The sequence below is a fragment of the Notamacropus eugenii genome, chromosome 1 (genome assembly GCF_028372415.1).
Source record: "Notamacropus eugenii isolate mMacEug1 chromosome 1, mMacEug1.pri_v2, whole genome shotgun sequence".
Lineage (NCBI taxonomy): Eukaryota > Metazoa > Chordata > Mammalia > Diprotodontia > Macropodidae > Notamacropus > Notamacropus eugenii.
The window spans coordinates 716,647,893-716,666,450 of record NC_092872.1 but is presented as its reverse complement, the minus strand read 5'-3'; the positions used below and the strand labels follow the sequence as shown (position 1 = coordinate 716,666,450).

General features: G+C 41.0%; 1 long non-coding RNA gene across 2 annotated transcripts; it reads left to right on the top strand.

The window, feature by feature from the left end:
- The first annotated feature begins 760 nt into the window (after positions 1–760).
- On the top strand, positions 761–4,346 carry LOC140521553 (uncharacterized). Of its 2 annotated transcripts, none has more exons than XR_011972969.1 (3): positions 761–985; positions 3,007–3,214; positions 4,088–4,346. It is a non-coding gene; the product is annotated as an uncharacterized lncRNA (long non-coding RNA). The 2 variants fall into 2 exon arrangements; XR_011972970.1 differs by having other exon boundaries at positions 768–985; positions 3,068–3,214.
- Positions 4,347–18,558: the final 14,212 nt, after the last annotated feature.

Below are 18,558 nucleotides of genomic sequence, written 5' to 3'. Positions count from 1 at the left end.
GGATAAGGGGAGACTGAGGAGAAGAAAAAAGAGAGGAGAAGAAAGAAGAGAAGAAAGGAAGGAGGAGGACAAGGGAGAAGAAGGAAAGGAGGAAAAAGAAGGAGGAGAGTAGGAGACAGAAGAAAAGGATGAGGAGTAAGAGAATAAGAAGGAGGGTGAGGAGAGGAAAGAAGAAGTAAGAAAAGGAGAGAGAGAAAGAGAAGGGAGAGAGACAGTCTCTTTAGTGAGGATAGTCTCCATAGAAAGAGGGGAAGAGGAAAAGGAGGAAAAGGAGAAAAAATAAGACAGGAAGGGGAAAAGAAGATGGTGGATCGATGATGATTGATGACAATGCCATAGTAATGACCAGACTGCACAATAGATTTGGATTTCTAAGAGTGTCTTTGATGAGTGAGGTAGTTTCCCCCTGGGGACAATGGTAAGCAGTCCCTGGGTGAACATAGGGGCCTGGGCATTTGTGCAGCATTAGATCTGAAATAGACTTCAGAACAAAGAACAGTAAATTGGAAGGCATTTTAAAATTCATGAGTGCCAATCTCTCATTTTTAAGAGGATGGCACAGTCCTGGGCAGATCAGATAAGAGGACTCTGCGAGGACCAGATCTCCTCTCCCCAGCTCTTATATCAGGATTGTCCACATCATAGCACACTGATTTCAGCTGGGGTTAGGAAGGGTGCACACATCATTACTAAGACTTTTGGCCCCCACCCAGACTGCTACTCCTCAGATGGTACTGATGTCCATCACTTATTGGAGGAGGGCTCTTTGGAGGACATGTCATATTAGGAGGCTGAGCCAGGAAGAGTGGGGCACCTCCAGCCTACAGCTCCTGCCCCTGTAGTACAGGTGACAAGAGCTAGCCTCTCCCAGTCTCCCAACTCTTTCCTTCCAGCCTCAGCATGGGGCTTAGCAGCCTCTTTTCTGGCCTCTTGATCCTCAACTTCTCCCTGAAAGGAGCCTCCGAGCTATTTCACCAATCAAAAGGTAGGAATGCCCAAGGAGCATCCAGGTGTCATTGAGGCAGGAACCATTCCTTCTCCTTCCCAGTGAAATGCCCCAGAAAGCTTCCAGTTTACCTGGACTAAAATCTTCATGTGGCCCAAAGCTAGGTACTTAGTGAGCCTGGGGGTGGAGGGATGGAGAGTGTTTGGATGGACAAGAACATCACAGAGGGGAGTTGTGCTTTCCTGGCCAGGTTACAGTATCACCAAATCCCAGAGTTGGAAAGGACCTTGGAAGACATCTACCCTATTGCCAAGTCCTTGGCCAGATCTGGAATCTTGGTCTCAGGAAAAGTGAGCATCCAGCCTCTATCCAAATGCCTTCAGTAACCTGCAGTAGATGATCTTTCAAAGCAGGTCTATTCCAGTTTGGGATAGCCTCTAATTAAATAATTTTTCCTTACACTAAGCCTAAATCTGCTTCCAAAACTGACCTCCCATCTGTCCCCATTGCTCTTAGTTCTGGCACCTGGGGTGAAGGCTAATCCTCTCTCTCTGTCTCTCTCCTCTTCTCTCCTGTTTTTTTCTCTTCTCTTTTCTTCTCTGTTTTCTCCCCTCCCTTTTCTCTTTTTTCTCTTATTTTCTCTCTCTCACACATATGCTTATATGTGTTCATGCACCCCCCCCCCCACATATATACAGGATCTTTCTTCAAACACTTGACCATAGGTTTCATGTCTCCCTTTAGTTCTCTTTTTCCCAGGCTAAACAACCCAAGCTTATTCAATAATCCTGGAATAACATGAACTCTAGCATCCCCCTGGATCCTCTTGGATGGTCTAGTTTTTCAATGGCTTTCCTGAAATAGCTCTCAATTTGGAGACCTCAGGTTGAAGAGAGGGGACAGAGGTTCCCTAGGATTCTGAGTAGGGATAGAGACCCTTTCAAAACTTCATAGAGTAATGTCAGGGATCTTAGAGAAGACCATTTGTTTCTTATTTTATTGATGAGGAAGCTGTGAGGCAGTTAGGCTGCAGAATGGATAGAGGACTAGACTTGGAGTCAAGAAGACTTAAGTTCAGAGACAGACTCAATTATTAAATATTTATTCAACACCTACCTTGTACCAGGCATTGTGCTAAGCTCTGGGGATACAAAAAGAGGAAAAAGATACTTCCTCCCCTCGAGGAGCTCACAATCTTATTGACACAGATCCTTCCTAGCTGTGTGACCCTGGTTGTCATTAACCTCTTAGTCTCAGTTTCTCCATTTGTCAAATGAGAGAGTTGGATTCCTTGGCCTCTATTGTCCCTTTCAGCCCTAAATCTATGATTGTCTCTGTATCCCAATAAGATAAAAGCTACTTCTCCATTGTCCTGCATCAAGTTAGCAGTTAGTAAAAGAACACGGGCTTTTGGACTGTTAGAGCTCTTTTCACAAGAGCCAGCACCCGTATGCCCCAAGCAGCCCCACCTCCATTTATGGAACCCATCCTCCACCTTCAGGCACTGCTCTCTGTCAGCTAAGCAACTTGGCAAGTCTTTGAGGATCCCATTCCTACTGATGTGGCAACAGTGAAAATGGGCATTCACTCCAGAACCTTAGTCTTCCAGTGCTGTTATTGTTTAGTCATTTCAGTTGTATCTGACATTTCATGACACCATTTGAGGTTTTCTTGGCAGGGATACTGGAATGGTCTGCCATTTCCTTCTCCAGCTCATTTTACAGATGAAGAAACTGAGGAAAACAGGGTGAGGTGACTTGCCCAAGGTCACAGAGCTAGTAAGTGTCTGAGACTGGATTTGAACTTGGGTCTTCCTGACTCCAGGTTCAGAGCTCTATCCACAGTGTCACCAAGCTGCCTCTGGCCCAGTCTTATAATATCCAGGTCTTAACAGGTTGGGGCAGGAGAACCATAACCCTGGAGTGGAGGGTTCTTTCAGGAGAGTCAGGGGGAAGCAAAGCCTGCTCAGCAGTGATGGGGACCCCTGGGACTGAGCAGAGGTGCCCCCACCTCTGAGGTAAAGGCAGGAAGATTTAGAATAACCCCCTTTTGACCCCCAGAACTATTCCTTGGAGATACCAGAGACTGGAGGGATGATATCTGAACCCCAACATCCTTCAGGTGATGGGAAGCCAGGGACCTGTCCCATGGACCACTTTAGATGCCCCAGGAAGCTGTCTGGAGAGTGTACTACGGATTATCAGTGCCCTCGGGTGATGAAATGCTGTTTTATTAGTTGCCGGTTCAGATGCCTGCATCCTGGAGAAGGTAGGATTCCTCTTCCCTGTACAAGGCCCAGACTGACGCAACATTGGTAAAGAGCTTTGGAACTCTAGCAATTTTGATCACTGTTAGAGTTCCAGCTTCTCCTACCCTTTTCCTTTTCCCACCCTTGAAATGTCCTCTTTCTTTGACCAAATCCTGGACTCCTCTTCCTCCCTACTTCCTGGGGTTGGTTAAGAATGTTAGGAGCCTTAGACCAATCCATTTTCTGGGGTAGGGGGGAATCTCAGCCCTATGCCAAGTTATGGTTTAAAAACTCCTTGCAGTGCTAAATGGGGCTCTGAGAGCACTCTAACGTGAACTCCAGAGAAGCAAAGATGACTAAAGGTCCCAGGTCTTAGAGGAGATAAAATCCAGCTGGTGGGGAGAAGGGAGTACATCCTACCTGGAGATGCTTCTAGAGCTTAATTGCCTTTAATCTAATGAAGCTGAGAGTGGAGGGCTCTGGATGAAACTGGGAGATAAGGGAGAAGGTGACAGAACAGGTTGGTAGGAAAGCTAGGACTTTGGGGGAGAAGGGCGGATGGAAGGAGGTCTTTGTATCTGAAAAGAGAGGTAGGGGGAAGGGAGAGTTTAAAAATTTAGGAGCTGTGAGTCTGTGAGAGGGAGATGTGACTTGATTTAGGGGATCAGAGAAGGGGGGAAGGTCAGATTCGGAGAGTGGGAACAAGCAAGTGAAAGCCTGATCTGAGTAACTGGACAAAGGATGGGGGTTCAGATTTCAGAAAGTGGTGGGGGAGGGATAGAGCCCAGAGGCCTGGGTTGGGAATGTTAGAGGGACTCCCTGGATTGGAACATGGGCAGTTTTCAGAAGCACATCCAGAGACTTTGAATCTCATTTGCCCTTATCTTGTTCAGCCCAACTGACAAGACTCAGGCTCTGTGAGGAAATAGCCCCACTACCATATTGCAAGCTGAGCTGTAACGAAGACACAGATTGCCACAATCAGAAAAAATGCTGTCATTCCTATTGTGGCGACATCTGCTTCTTGTCTCTGGACCCCCAGACCACTTCTGGCCCATGAGTATTTACTGGTCTTTGTCTATCTTTGTAGCTCCGGCACTTAGCCCAGTCCCTGTCACATAGTAGGCACTTAATAAATGTTTATTGAATGACTGATGGCTACTCTATTTTCTGTTTTCTGCTGATTGGGGGGATCTGGATAGTGTGAAAACAGATCAAGATGGTCTAGGTTATAGGCTGCCTCCAAATATACACCCACACTGGACCCCTATGCTTCTTTCACTCCTTTTGTGTACAGGTTGGACTAGATGGCCCCTTCCTATTGCCAGATTCTTTGATTCTGCAACTTCAATGTTACACCTGCCATTTGCTGCTCTCACCAGCTTGACTCACTGTTGTTGTATTCACCATCCACACTCCTACTTTCTAAGCCCTTCAGGTCACAGACTGTCCCCTTTGCCCCACCCAAACTTCACTCCTGCTCTCAACCAATATTATAGGAAATCACCACTGGCTTAGCTCTCTAGCCACTAGGAGTATAGATATGGTTGCCAGGTCTCATCTTCAGGTTCCATCTTATTCCCCTGATGTTTTCCTCCTTCCCCTCTTCCTAAGCTCACAGGATTGAAAGTTGAAAAGAACCTTAGTGATCACCTAACTTCCTTCTCTTACAGATTCAGGTGAGGCCCCTAGAGATGAAGTGACTTAAAATAAAAAGACCATGGATTATAGAACTAAGAAAAAACACATACATATTTTCGGAGGGAGGTATCATATGCCAGGTTATTCAAACCACCATTGCCTCAATCAACAGCCCAGGGCCATCATTGAGAGGAGCTGTTACTGAAGACAAGAGGTCCACCTTTTTTTTTAACTTATTCTTTTTTTTAATGCTTGTTTATTTATTTTTAGTTTTCAACATTCATTTGCACAAAATTTTGAGTTTCAAATTTCTCCCCATCTCTCCCTTCTCCCCACCCCAAAAATGCTGTACATTCTGATTACCCCTTCCCCCAATCTGCCCTCCCTTCTGTCACACCCCTCCATTCTCTTATCCCCATCGTCTCTCTTTTCTTGTAGGGCAAGATAGATTTCTATACCCCATTGCCTGTATTTCTTATTTCCCAGTTGCATGCAAAAACAATTCTCAACATTCGTTCCTAAAACTTTGAGTTCTAACTTCTCTCCCTTCCTCCCTCCCCACCCATCCCCAATGAGAAGGCAAGCAATTCAATATAGGCTATATATGTGTAGTTTTGCAAATGACTTCCACAATAGTCATATTGTGTAAGACTGTATTTCCCTCCATCCTATCCTTCCCCCCATTCATTCTATTACCTCTTTTGATCTTGTCCCTCCCCAAAAGTATTTACTTCTAATTACTCCCTCCTCCCATTTGCCCTCCCTTCTATCATCTCCCCCACCTCACTTATTCCCTTCTCCCCTACTTTTCCTGTATTGTAAGATAGATTTTCATACCAGATTGAGTGTGTATGTTATTCCCTCCTTAAGCCAAATATGATGAGAGTAAGCTTCACTTTTTCCCTCTCACCTTCCCCCTTTCCCCCTCCATTGAAAAAGCTTTTTCTTGAGGGGCCTGTCTTCTTGCCATCACATATACCAACTTCTGACCAACTTCCATGAACAAGGAGACAAACTCAAGAACTCTTGGAGTGGGGTCATCCTCCAGGTCACATATACATCCTGCCCTCATTTTTCTCTCATTCCAGGCAGCAAACCCCATGGAGATGTGGGCTGGCAACAGTTTCTGAGTGTGCTGTAACAATTACTGAAAATGAGAAAAGAAAACTCTTGCCACCAAAATCTTAGGCACTACAGAGTGGTTCAGCATCAGAAGGTGATCTCATTTCACCAGTGGATATGACATTAGTAAAAAAAGATGCCTGACTATCAGCTTGGCTACTGTACCCTAAGGACCATGGGACCTTTACATCAGACTTGGAGCTGAAACCTTCCTTGTATATTACATTGTGTGTTCCTGTTTCATTTTTCTAGAGGTTAGCACAGTGCTTTGTACATAATACACTTAATACTTTTCACTCATTCATTACAGATGAGGAAACTGAGGACCAAGTTTCTCCAGTTATTTGGATCTGGAAGAGGATATTGAAAGTCATCCAGTCTAACTCTCTAATATTACAGATAAGGTAGCCCAGTTCCAGAGAACTGAAGGAATTTTGAATCATAATGGACTACCTCCTCCCAGCTCACTCTTTCTAGCAGGTAATGTTCTCAGAGGGGACAATAATACTTCTACCCCTAAGGTTCTAGAGATAACCATGAGGGGTTATAGCTTCTAATATTTTTCATATGGTGCACATTCTCACCCCACTTTGGCCATTAGGTATGAATTAAAGTACAAAGGTTGTGAGGTACATGAACAGAAGGTACCTCCCTACTTCTGGTCCTGAACTTCTTTCCTCCTTTCATGGAGTCCTCATGAAATTCCCCTTGAGAGTAGCTCTCTCGGGGGGGGGGGGGGTCTGCATTGATGGGTACCTTTCTAGAAGATATAGCCAACATTTCTTTTTGTCATGATGTGTCACAATCCTTGAATCTGACACTGTCCTTGTGGAACTGTTTCTCCATCTTCAATAGCAGAGTTAATGATTTTTTGACTCCAAGTTGAGAACTCTTGGCTGTATGAACTCTGTTTAAAGTTCCCTCTCCCAACCCTATCTCCTTTTACATTCTTTCACTAAGCCCATGACCTCAGCATCCAGTATTTCTTCTGTAATTTACCCAAGGTCGCTCAGTGGTAGAGCAAGGATTAAAAGTAGGCTCTCCTGCTTCCCAGCCCAGATCTCTGGTGGCTATGCCATGTCCAAGGGGTTGTGGCTGGAAGAGAGGGGGAAGTGGATAGAATTTAAGTTCATCCTTCAATGACTTTCCTGGAACTCAGAGGTTGTAGGATCAGAGAGGAGCTTTAAGGAATCCTTTAGAGGATTAACTGCCTTAAGGGAATAATTGCCCCTAGACGTGTTTCTGGTTTGGCAGGAGGCACAACTTTGCCTGAGGCAAAGCACACCAAGTTACAGGGTTCTGGCTTCTGGGGAAATGGGTAATAGAGGCATCTGAGAGAAAAAAATTCCAGGCTCTTTGAGAATAGTCAATACTTGCCCCTGGTCAGTACCACAAAGCTCAGTGACCTGGGAATTCTCCTGCTCCCCTGTCTTTTTCTTTTTGACTGCTGGTAGTAGCAGGTATAAATGGGAGGAGAGGAATCCATGGGTCATCTATTCCAACCCAGACTTGAACAGGGATCTCTTTCATAGCAACCTGGATGGGTGGTCATTTGAAGTTTGTTGGAATACTTTTTTTTAGTGGCAGGGAATTTACTTTCTCTAGAGGTGGTCCATTCTTTCAGTTAGCTTGAGTTATTAGGGAGCTTTCCCTTATGTAGAGCTGAAATCTGCCTCCTGAAACTTCCATCCATAGCTTTTAGTTTTATTCTCTTGTGCCAAGAACAAAACGAATTCCTCTTCCACAAAGCAGTCCATCTGTGACTGAAAACAGCTACTATGGCCCCACAACTACCATGAAATCTCTTCTCCAGGCTCAATATCCCCACTTTCTTTAGTTGATAAATGGTTTCAAGCCCCCTCACCATTCTGGCAGCCTTCTTCCATTCCACATTCTAGTTGGTCAATATCTTTCCTAAAATGGGTTCCCAGAACTATGTGTGTAGTTCCCAGTGTATGTATGCAGTTAATTTTTCTTTGAACATATATTGCATTTATATTTACCCATATTCAATTTTCTTCTAGATTCAGTTTTATATTTTTCAATTTTAGACTCAGTCCCTTCAGCCTTTCTTTTTTGATCACTGCAATGTCCATATCTAAGAATATGGAAATCTCTCAAACACTTCCAGCTGTTTCTCTTCTTCTCCTTTCTTCTCTTGTCCTACTCTACCCTCCTCACCCCTCTCCTCTCTTTACTCTTCATTTTAAGAAGGATGTTAATAAGTTGGAGGGCCAAAAATGTGACTAAGATGATAAAAAGCAAAGTGAAGCTTGATGTAAGGATATATTTCTTAGCAAAGAGAGCTATCCCAAAATGAATTGGGTTCCTCTAGGAGATCATGGATTTCCTTTCACTGGAGGGCATGTTTAAGGGACCTAGGTGCCTTCCAGCTCTGACCTTCTATGAGTCCATGAACCTTTTAAAGTGAGGCTATCAGCAGAGCCTTGACATTATTTAGTCTGACTCAATCCAAAAACATCCATTAAATATTCACTGTGTGCTTAGCACCTCTGTGTGAGGCATTCTGTAGCACAAAGGGGAAAATATCAGCAGTGGGATGCAGATACTCAAAGCTGTGTCGGAAGTGGTTCTCCCCAGCACACCCTGGAGAGCTCTCTACTACCTTACTCTCCAATTTGGCTAATATTTTCCAGGGGTCGAATCACTCACCATAATTCCTTCATTAAACATCATAAAGCCCCATTCAGGTACAAAGAATAGTCTTGCTAATGATTTCAGGAACCTCTGGTTTCATCACTGGGGATGCTCGCTCCACTAATGCCCTGCTATTTTATAGTAATTAGTTGTTCTATGAGATGCTATGACCAATGAAATAAAACTATAATGCTCTAGTTGTGGAAGTCATGATGATGAGGCTCTCAGAGTTTGCTCTTAATGCTTAGTACAGTTTTGGTATATAGTGAGTGATTAATAAGTGCTTGTTCACTGACTGACTAATTTAGCTAGGAAGGCCTGCAGAAAATATCAGGAAGGCAACTTGTCATTTGTAGAATCCACCAGGGTTTATCCTCCACTGGCATAGACATGCCCATATCTGCCAAGCCTAGAGGCCTGTATTGGGCTACCCGAGTCTTTCTTACCTGTCCAGGTCTTCGGCTGGCCACGCCGGATGCACATATGAGAGAAAGGACGTTCCAGAGTCAAACAGGGGTTGAGCTTTATTACAGGGTTTCGGTTACAAGTGCAGGGGATCTTCTTTCTTAGGACGAAGAGGGGGAGATTTCCTAAGAAGGCTAAGCTTAAGGGAATGGAAGTAGAAGTACAAGCGGGGGAGAGAGGGGGAGGGGAGAGAGAAAAGAAAAGAAACGGAGCCCTACTTTTCTCTTTGGCTCCACATGTGCTAAGAGCGCTTTTAGGCTTCCTCAATCCTACTTAATCTTCAGCCACACAGTTTGCATCTCAATACCGTGCTGTTAGGTAACTAGGTGTGCTCCAATCCGGGACGACCTCGAGGGCAGGGAGACTCCACCCATCAGGTATCTCCGGGGGAGAGGCGGAAATACCCGAGCTAGCCAAGCTAGCTCGGTCTGACCTTCTCGAACCCCCGCTGTTCATGGAGGGCCTCGTAAGACTCTAAGATTTAGAAGTCCCACTTTTACCTGCCCGAGACTGTCCACACGGAATTGAGCTTCCAGTCCCAACACATATCCATCATGCTTAATTTTCACCTGTTTTCAAAGTCCAACTTCAATGGCTCCTCCTATTGGAACCCACTAGTCAGAAGTGACTTTTCCCCACTTTGAATCTCACATGGTTTTGTACTCACACTTGTTTTGCACCCCTCTAATGGACTTATCATGTAATTGTAATCTAAGCCCCAAAGATCAGAGGGATGGAAATTTCTTCTTATTGCCTCATATTGGTATGAGAGGCAAGACAGAGTTGATGAAGAATGAGAGAAAAAAGATTCAGTCCCATCAGACTTCTCTTTGAGCTCTTCTGAATTCCAACTTCAGAAGAGAAGGTGAACATGATTAGTTCCACTTTAGGTTTTTGAAGAGAGAGAAAGATACTGGGAAGAGGAAGCCATGACACCAGTCTTCATCATGTACCTATCTCAGTTTGCTACACTTAGAGATTTCAGGAAATTTCCCCTTTGAGTGAGATCTGGGATTCTTTTATTTGAGCCAAGTTAACTCACTCCTAATGGTGAAACTCATTCACTCTATATTATCTGGTAAACATTCTCATATGTATACTTTCTCTGATTTCTGTTTTGCTATTAATTTTGATAAATGGGTTTCTTTGCTATTTGCTATGTGTGTTCTGAAGACCCAGGAAAGAATATTCTGTCCACTTAGTACTGCCAAATAGTTCAATATCAGGAATGGATGCAATTTTATCCATGGAAAAGATTTTTTAAAAAGACACATTACAATCCACTTTGTCACCATACTCTAAGGACAGTGGGACTTTTCCAACTGACTTGCAGCAGAAACCTATATGTATGGTCTCCACCATTAAAATGTGAGATTTTGAGGAGCAAGGAGAACTTTTCTATTTGTATTCCCAAAGTTTAGCAAGAGATCAATAAATTAATTTCATTTCATTCATTCATTTATCCAACCATTTATTCACTACTTAGCTGTCATGTCATTGTGTCCTCTCAAGAACCCTGCAAAAGATTCTGAACACGGATCATAATGCACTGCTCTGGAGTGAAGATATGGTCAGTTGACACTTCAAAACCACAGAATTAGTGACTTGCCCTGACTGTTTGACCCCTTCAAGACCTGGTACAGGGCTCTTCATGGAATAGATACTAAACACAAGTTTATTGATTAAATGGTTGCAGTGAATCTGGTAGGCTTTACAAGATCAAGAACCAAGCTCAGAACTCTGAACTTGGCACACAATAGGCACTTCAGAAATATTAGCTGAACTGAATTAAAAATACAGAGTATTCTCTAGGTCTCCAGAAAGCATCCCATATGGGCTAGAATTAGAATTATTACTCTCACTAACATTTCCTTCAAGAACCTACCCTGGGATTGAAATTGCCATCACTGAGGTCACTCCTGTGGTGGTAAAGCTGCTCCTGGAAGGTTACTTTACCAGGGTAAGAAACTAGCAGTAGGATATGATACACTGAATTTTGGTGTCTGGTATAGCATGAATGCTTAATAAATGCTTGTTCAGGGAGTTTTCAGAGGAAAAAATTAAAGCTATCTATAGTCTTATTAAAAAAAATACTCTGAATCACTGGTTGTTGTCCTTTGCTCTCAAAGAGAACCCAAATGATATTGCCATTATAAAGTCAAGTTTCAATGTGTCCGACTGTGCCTGATCAGAGCAATATGAACTTGGAACGTTTTACCACAGATTGGGCACCGATAATCCACGTGAATATTTGGGGGGGATATTCCAAATTTACTCATCCTATGTTTCCTTTGTGCTGTTTCAATTCTGCTTTGCTCATAGAGCACAGCACCCTTTCTGATGTGGGCACGCCATGTTGAGTGGTCTTGTACCAGAGTCTCCCATGTTGCACAATCAAAGCAAATCAAGCCAAGAGAAATGCAAATCAAAACAACTCTGAGGTACCACATCACACCTATCAGATTGGCTAACATGAGAAAACAGGAAAATTATAAATACTGGAGAAGATGTGGGAAAATTGGAACACTGATGCATTATTGGTGAAGTTGTGATCCAGTCATTTTGGAGAGCAATTTGGAACTGTGCCAAAAGGGCTATAAAAATGTGCATATCCTTTGAATCATCAATACCATTTCTAGGTCTGTATCCTAGAGATCATAAAAATGGAAAAAGGACTCACGTACAAAAATATTTATAGTGGCTCTTTTTGTGGTGGCAAAGAACTGGAAATTGAAGGGATGCCCATAAATTGGGGAATGACTAATTTTATGAATCTAATAGAATACTATTATGCTATAAGAAATGATGAGCAGGCAAACTTCAGAAAAACCTGGAAAGACATATTAATTGACGCTGAGTGAGTGGAGCAGAACTAGGAGAACATTGTACACAGTTACAGCCCTTTTGTATGATGAGTAGCTTTGATAGACATAGCTTTTCTCAGTAATGCAAGGGTCTAAGACAATTCTAAAAGGCTCATGATGGAAAATACTATTCACATCCAGAAAAAGAATTATAGAACCTGAATGTAGTTCAGAGCATACTATCTGTTCTCTCTCTCTCATTTCATTTTATCTTGTTTCTTCTTTCTTGTGGTTCATTCCATTGGTTATAATTCTTCTTCACAACATGATTAATGTGAAAATATGTTTAATATGAATGTATATGTAAAGCCGATATTGGATTGCATGCTGTCTTGGGGAGGACAAGAAGGGGGAGAAAACTTAAAACTCAAAAGTCTGTGAAAGTGAATGTTGAAATCTAAAAATAAATAAATAAAACAAATGCTTGTTTATTCATTGGAAAGAGAAGGAAAATGTTGGTGGATGGCAGTAAAGAATGGAGCTTAATCCTCATAGAAAAAGAATTAGCTGTTTCTTAAGGGATAGACTAGGATGGATCAAGATCAAGTTTTCCAGCCCAAATGCCCTCAAGTGCTCACAAAATAAAATTTACTTAGTGAGATTTCTGGGGAGGAAAAATCAACTAGTAAAATTGCTGCCCTATCTAGAAATATGTAGAGATAGATTAGTGTTCTGAAGGGGCACAATGGATAGAGTGCAAGCTTGGAACCAGGAATACTCATATTCCTGAGTTTAAATCTGGCCTCAGACACCTACTAGATGTGTGACCCTGGACAAATCATTGAACCTTGTTTGCCTTAGTTGACTCATTTTAAAATGAGCTGGAGAAGGTGATGGCAAACCACTCCAGTATCTTTGCCAAGAAAACCCAAATGATGTCACAAGGAACTGGACATGACTAAAACCAACTGAACATTCTTCTCCAAATCCACTCCCAATATGGAATTTAGTCAGTCTATTCCTCTAAGAGATATTGCTCTGGGTTGTCTCCTTGTTAGCTGAAAGAAAATACCTTAAAAAAACACAAACTGGTTAAAACTTGGTTTGAACTTTGTGAAAATAGCTGGGCTGGGTTAACTTCTGACCTAGATATCCTTGACTATGGAAAGGATCTTTTGAAAATGAAATAATTGCTTTCCCTTAAGACTTAGCTTCCTACCCAAATCAGCTTTCCCGAATGTCTGCCTGTAAGTACTGTAATTCTAATACTAAGCTTACCTTCCCCCCAAATAGGAACTTCCATTGAGCCTTTGATTAAAATTTCACTGGGAGTTTTAAGTTTTAAGAAGCAGGCAGAAAAGACTGGGAACTTTTTCTGTAGGGGGCCAGTACTGATGGAGTCTGGAATGTGAAGTATTGTCCAGGTTTTACTTGAGACTTGTACTCTTGATATGCAAGGATAAGAACATCCTGATCCTGCCTGTGTACCCTGAGACTGTCTTGCCAGAGAAACTAGATTAGGAAGTATTAGAAGTAAACTAAAAATGCTCTCATGGGATTAACCTTGCTTGCTTGAATGTTCTCATGAGAATAACCTGTAGCTTGCCTGTAGAAAATCCATATAAACCCTCACCTTCAGATCAATAAATGGACTGCTCTCTTGCATACTGCCTGCCCCAGTCTTGTTTATCAACCATGCACTAAAGCACTCTGTGGATTGCACTCTGTGGCAAGTGGCATCCAAAACAGGGACCATAAGGTGATCAGAGACTGTATCTGATACCTGTGGTCCTCCAGTGTAGCAGCCCCCTTCAGAAGGAGCTCCATGCTGGAGAAGCCAGCGTATGGTAAGGGGAAGACTCAGGCTTGACTTGAGTTTCACTCAGGCACTGACAGCTCAGCACAGCAGGCTTACTGGGAGAGTGTGTTAGTGTTTCCAGAGAAAGTGAAAGCATCTCCGAAGCCCAGCAACATGGGACAAACATAGTTCAAGGAAAAAGATAAAGAAACTTATGCACGGGCTCTGACAACTTTATACTGCACAACAAGACAGATGGTAGCCTTTTTAGATGTAGTGCATCAGTGTTCTCCCTGGTTCTCTCAGGAACATTGAGGAATGTTGTCAGGGAACAAGTATATGTGATAAAATTGTGCCTTAGAAATCCCACAGTTTATGCAGAGGGCTTTTGACAATCTTTTCTCAATTTTTAGATTCTTTTTTATTGTCTGTATGTGTGTTCTGTCTCTATGTGTTCTAAGTGTATCTGTCAGTAAGTTATTGCTGTTGGACTTTGGAATGCAGTTATCTCTTTCCCTCCCCCTCTTCCTCTCTCTCTGATGGCTGCAGTATCAGGGAGGAGAATGAGAGAGAGGAGAGAAAAAAAATCTTATATAATTTAGTTTATATGATTGATAATGGCAATTTCAGGTTAGAAATACAAAGGAATAATGTATGGCAGTTTTAAAGAGGCTTTAATCAAAGCCCATTAAGAGTACAACATAGGTACAAAGTTTAAGGAAAGCATAAAAGTTTTGGACATTGTTGGAAAATTGTTGGTAAAACTCTCTCTCTCTTTCTACCTTCTAACCCTGGCCTGGTTGTGAAGGTGGAGAGAAAGACAAGAAGAAATCAGGGAAATTTTTCCCTCATATTAGAAAAGCAGACTGACTAGCATTTTCATTATCTCTCGCCTCACCTAAAAGAGAAAAGTTTTTGTTTAATGGGAAACAATTAAAAGGTAGTTATTCTGGTCGTATTTTAAGTGAAACATGTCACTCCTAATTGGATGTTTAAGACAGGTCAGAATTTGTTGTATTATTTAGCACTAAGGCAAATTGAGAAAATGCATAGATCTGAAAAAAGAAGACACCTCAGAGCTAAAGCTTTGAACTCTCCAGTAGAAAGGAGGGGACTAGGTGCCACTGGACGTATTCCAGGGTCTCCCTCACTTCCACTGACAGATTCATGGCTCTCTCTTTCAAAGAAGTTTGTAAGGAGTGGACACAGAAGTGAAGTTTACTTGAGTAAAAGTTAGAATCATTAAGATTTTTTTACCCTGTAGAACTGACTCTGACCATTGAGCTAGGGCTACAGTGAATAATTAGGACAGTTAAAAGCATTTTAGTAGATTCTGTTAACTCTTTTCATCCCAGATTAGATCAAGGGAAGAAAGTGCTAAGGAATAGTAGGGAATTTAATTTATCCTCCCCCACAGTAGGGGAGAGTAGAGGCCAGGGCAGTATGAGATCACCAGGCAACCAGCCCCTACATTTAGTAAGCCCAGTCTTCTATTAATGATTTTTATATGTGATGGTTTGGAAATGTAATTAACGGCACCTAAAGTTCATTATTTGTGTTACTGAGTTGTAATGAAATTCTCTTGTATTGTAAAAATTGAGTAACCACTGTAATCCAGAAATGGTGTTAGAGAAAGCAATTTTTAATCTGAATTTTGTTGTAACTAGAAGATGTTGGGGAAATTGTGTAAAACCAGTTTTGTTATTTTAAATCTTATCAGTCCTGCTAACCTTGTCTTACAGTGTTTTGTTTTTTGTAATTGACATTTAGAAAACCAGGTATTTTCACCTTTGCCTGTTAAGGAGGTTAAAGCTAAACAATTTGGTTATCATTTATAAAAGTTGCAAGATTGTTAACTAAGTTTTTGAAGTTACTGTTTAATGTTAAACCTAAAATTGTTAATTGATTACTGTGTGTGGAAGAAAGGAATGGAGAAAAAATTTTATTTTGACTGGTTCTGCCCATTCAGAACAGTTGTCCTGTATGTTTTGGGGTTGGCAGGCATGGGGTCCATGCCAATTCCTTTTATTTTGTAAAACTACTGATGCCCCTGGAAACCATCCATGTGGGCAAGGTCATCAGTCATAGGAAAGAAACTTGTTTGGCTTATGTGAAATCTAAACAATGAATATGATTTGCTAAGAAGTGGTAATAGAAAGGATTTTTAAGAATTGACTTTAACATCAGGACAAGTTTTAAATTTGAGAAGGAAAAATGTTAAATGAAATCCCTTATGTATATAAGTCCTGGTAAATCTTTATTGCTTATTGCAACTCCATGACAATGGAAATAGCTGTATCTGGCTCTAAGCTGTGATTAGTGAAATTTGCTGTTTAAGGTTAAAGGCATTTGGGACCATGAATATTTTTGCTTTAAGTTTGAATTTGGGTATAGTTGCTTGCATTAAATCAGTATCTGAGAGAAATGCCACTAGTTACTCAGAGGGAATGGGATCCTACACTGATATAGGTGAAGTCTGTATCTGAATAGGAAACACCAAGGGGACAATTCTAAACTCAGTCTAAGATGGGATCCTCCTGATCAGTTTCCACATTGTGTCCTTTTAAAAAAGGAATGTTTCCCATCTGACTATTCCTAAGTCTTACCATGAAACAGATACCACATAATTGGAGAATTTCACTCTTATCTGAATTCAAACGGAGTCAAGGATGTTTTATCCTGTCATATTTGGTATGTCACATGTCCCTATTTTTTCCTTCTATAGAAAATTTCTATGATCAATAGCAAGTGACCAGCAAAATACCTGAGCTCCTTTGTGTAATCTTACTGAAGAATCTAATATTATTTCTATCTGAAATTAGAATATGTTCAGGAATTTATGTACACTGCTTAATACTCACCTTAAGATATCCCCATTGTTTAAAAGGATTTTAAAGCAGTAGTGTTTTTCTGTAATCAGTCTCTTACTGTTACCAATGTGAGATTCTATTATGCATTTTTATTAAACCATTTTGTGATTTCTAGGAATTCTGTAATAATTAAGAATTTGGTTTGTTCTACTACTTTTAGGAATTCATATTATGTAAGGAAATTTTTATACCAACTAAGCTTTAATGAATTTAAATTTAAAATTTTAATTTTAAAAGATTTCAGCTAATTTTCTTTATAAAAGTTTAGTGATTTTCTTAACATTAGGATAAAATTTAAACTGTTTTCAAAGAAAAAGAAATTTTTTTAGAAGAAATGTTTTTCAAAGGAAAAGGGGGTAGAGACTACTAAAATTTTCATTTTCAAGATAATGTATTGCTAAATTAATATGTAATGCTCTATAAAGCAGAAAAGATCTTGCTGTTTTAATCTGAATTTGTAGTCATTCTATGACCTAAACAAAAGCTAAAATTAATGTGTGAATTTATTAACAACTTAATTTTTAAAGTTTTTCTTCCAGAGTGAATATAATCAGAAAAGGATAAACAAGCCTGTGAAACAAGGATGAACATCTATTCACTTGTGAGATTCAAGTTAGAAATCTCTTTTGTTTAAGACAATACAGCTATCCTAGTGAAGAGTAATAACTTGTGAGCTATCTTGTCTATGGTAGAAATACATAGGAAAGTGAAGCAGTCTGAATAATGGGTTGAAGAGATTTGGAAAGATAAAAGTTTTGATCAAAACTATGGAAAGCAGATAAGAAGATTGGGGACAAGTGGGGGTCATCCAAGTCCCTCCTGTCCCTGGATAGTTACTAAGTGTGTCAAGAGAGTGTGAGGAAGTTTGACGATATTCTCACACCCACTTCACTTCTAGTCATTTTCTTCCTACTACTTTTTGGTCCTTGTTTGTTTAATCTCTGCGCCAGATTTGTGTCTTCTAGGTGCAATATTCTCCACTTGCAGATGACTGTTCTGACTGTATATCACCCACTGTCCATGACCCATCACCCTCTGGACCTGGTGTCATACTAGCTACAGACCCAACCTCTCCAGTGTCGAGACCCCGTGAGGCAGGGACAGCTCTACATCCAATCTCAGCAATTTCAGAAGCCAAGACCTTCATCCCTTACTCCAAAAGATTTTGGGTTCCATCTTTAAAAGGGGGGCATGATGGGGTGCTTGGATACATATACTTGGACCCTAAGAGATGGGAGGGGTCTAAGTCTAAAGTTACAGACTGATCTATAGTAGACATGCCAGGGGAAAACTCCCTTAAACTGTTTAATTTCAAGTAAAAGATACCTTTTGGAACATCTCTTCTCTTCTGAGAAGACAAACAATGTGATATCAATTATACATGTAAAATCATGCAAAACATATTTCCATAATAGCCATAGATCAAAAAAAAAGCAAGAAAAATAAAGTGAGAAAATTATGCTTCAATCTTCACTCAGAGTTCATCAGTTCTTTCTCTGGAGATAGATAGCATTTTTTCATCATAAGTCCTTTGGAATTGTTTTAGATAATGGTATTGATCAGAGTAGCCAAGTCTTTCACAGTTGATCAACATTACAACATTGCAATTACTGTGCACAATGATTAGGTTCATATTTTAAGTACATAAAACAAAATGCATAGAATTTAGAAGAAATCAGAGGTTAGTTAAAATAAAAGTGCATTTTTTTTCTCATCCAAGTTTATGGACCCCCTAAAGTCAATTCAGAGATCCTTGGGGGGAGCCTCTGGCCCCCAGATGAAGACCTCCTGAAGTAGATGGAGAGAAGAGGAGGAAGAAAAGCAACAGGTGGGAAAAGAAATAAGAAGGGAGGAAGAGAAGTTAGAAGAAAGAAAGCAAAGAAACAAAAGGAGGGAGACGAGAGAAGAATGAGAGCAGGAGCAGAGGAAAAGAGAGGTGGAACAGGAGAACTGTTTTAGGATAATCTTGGATGGCTAGAGGGCTGGTCTGCTGTAGATGATGGAAG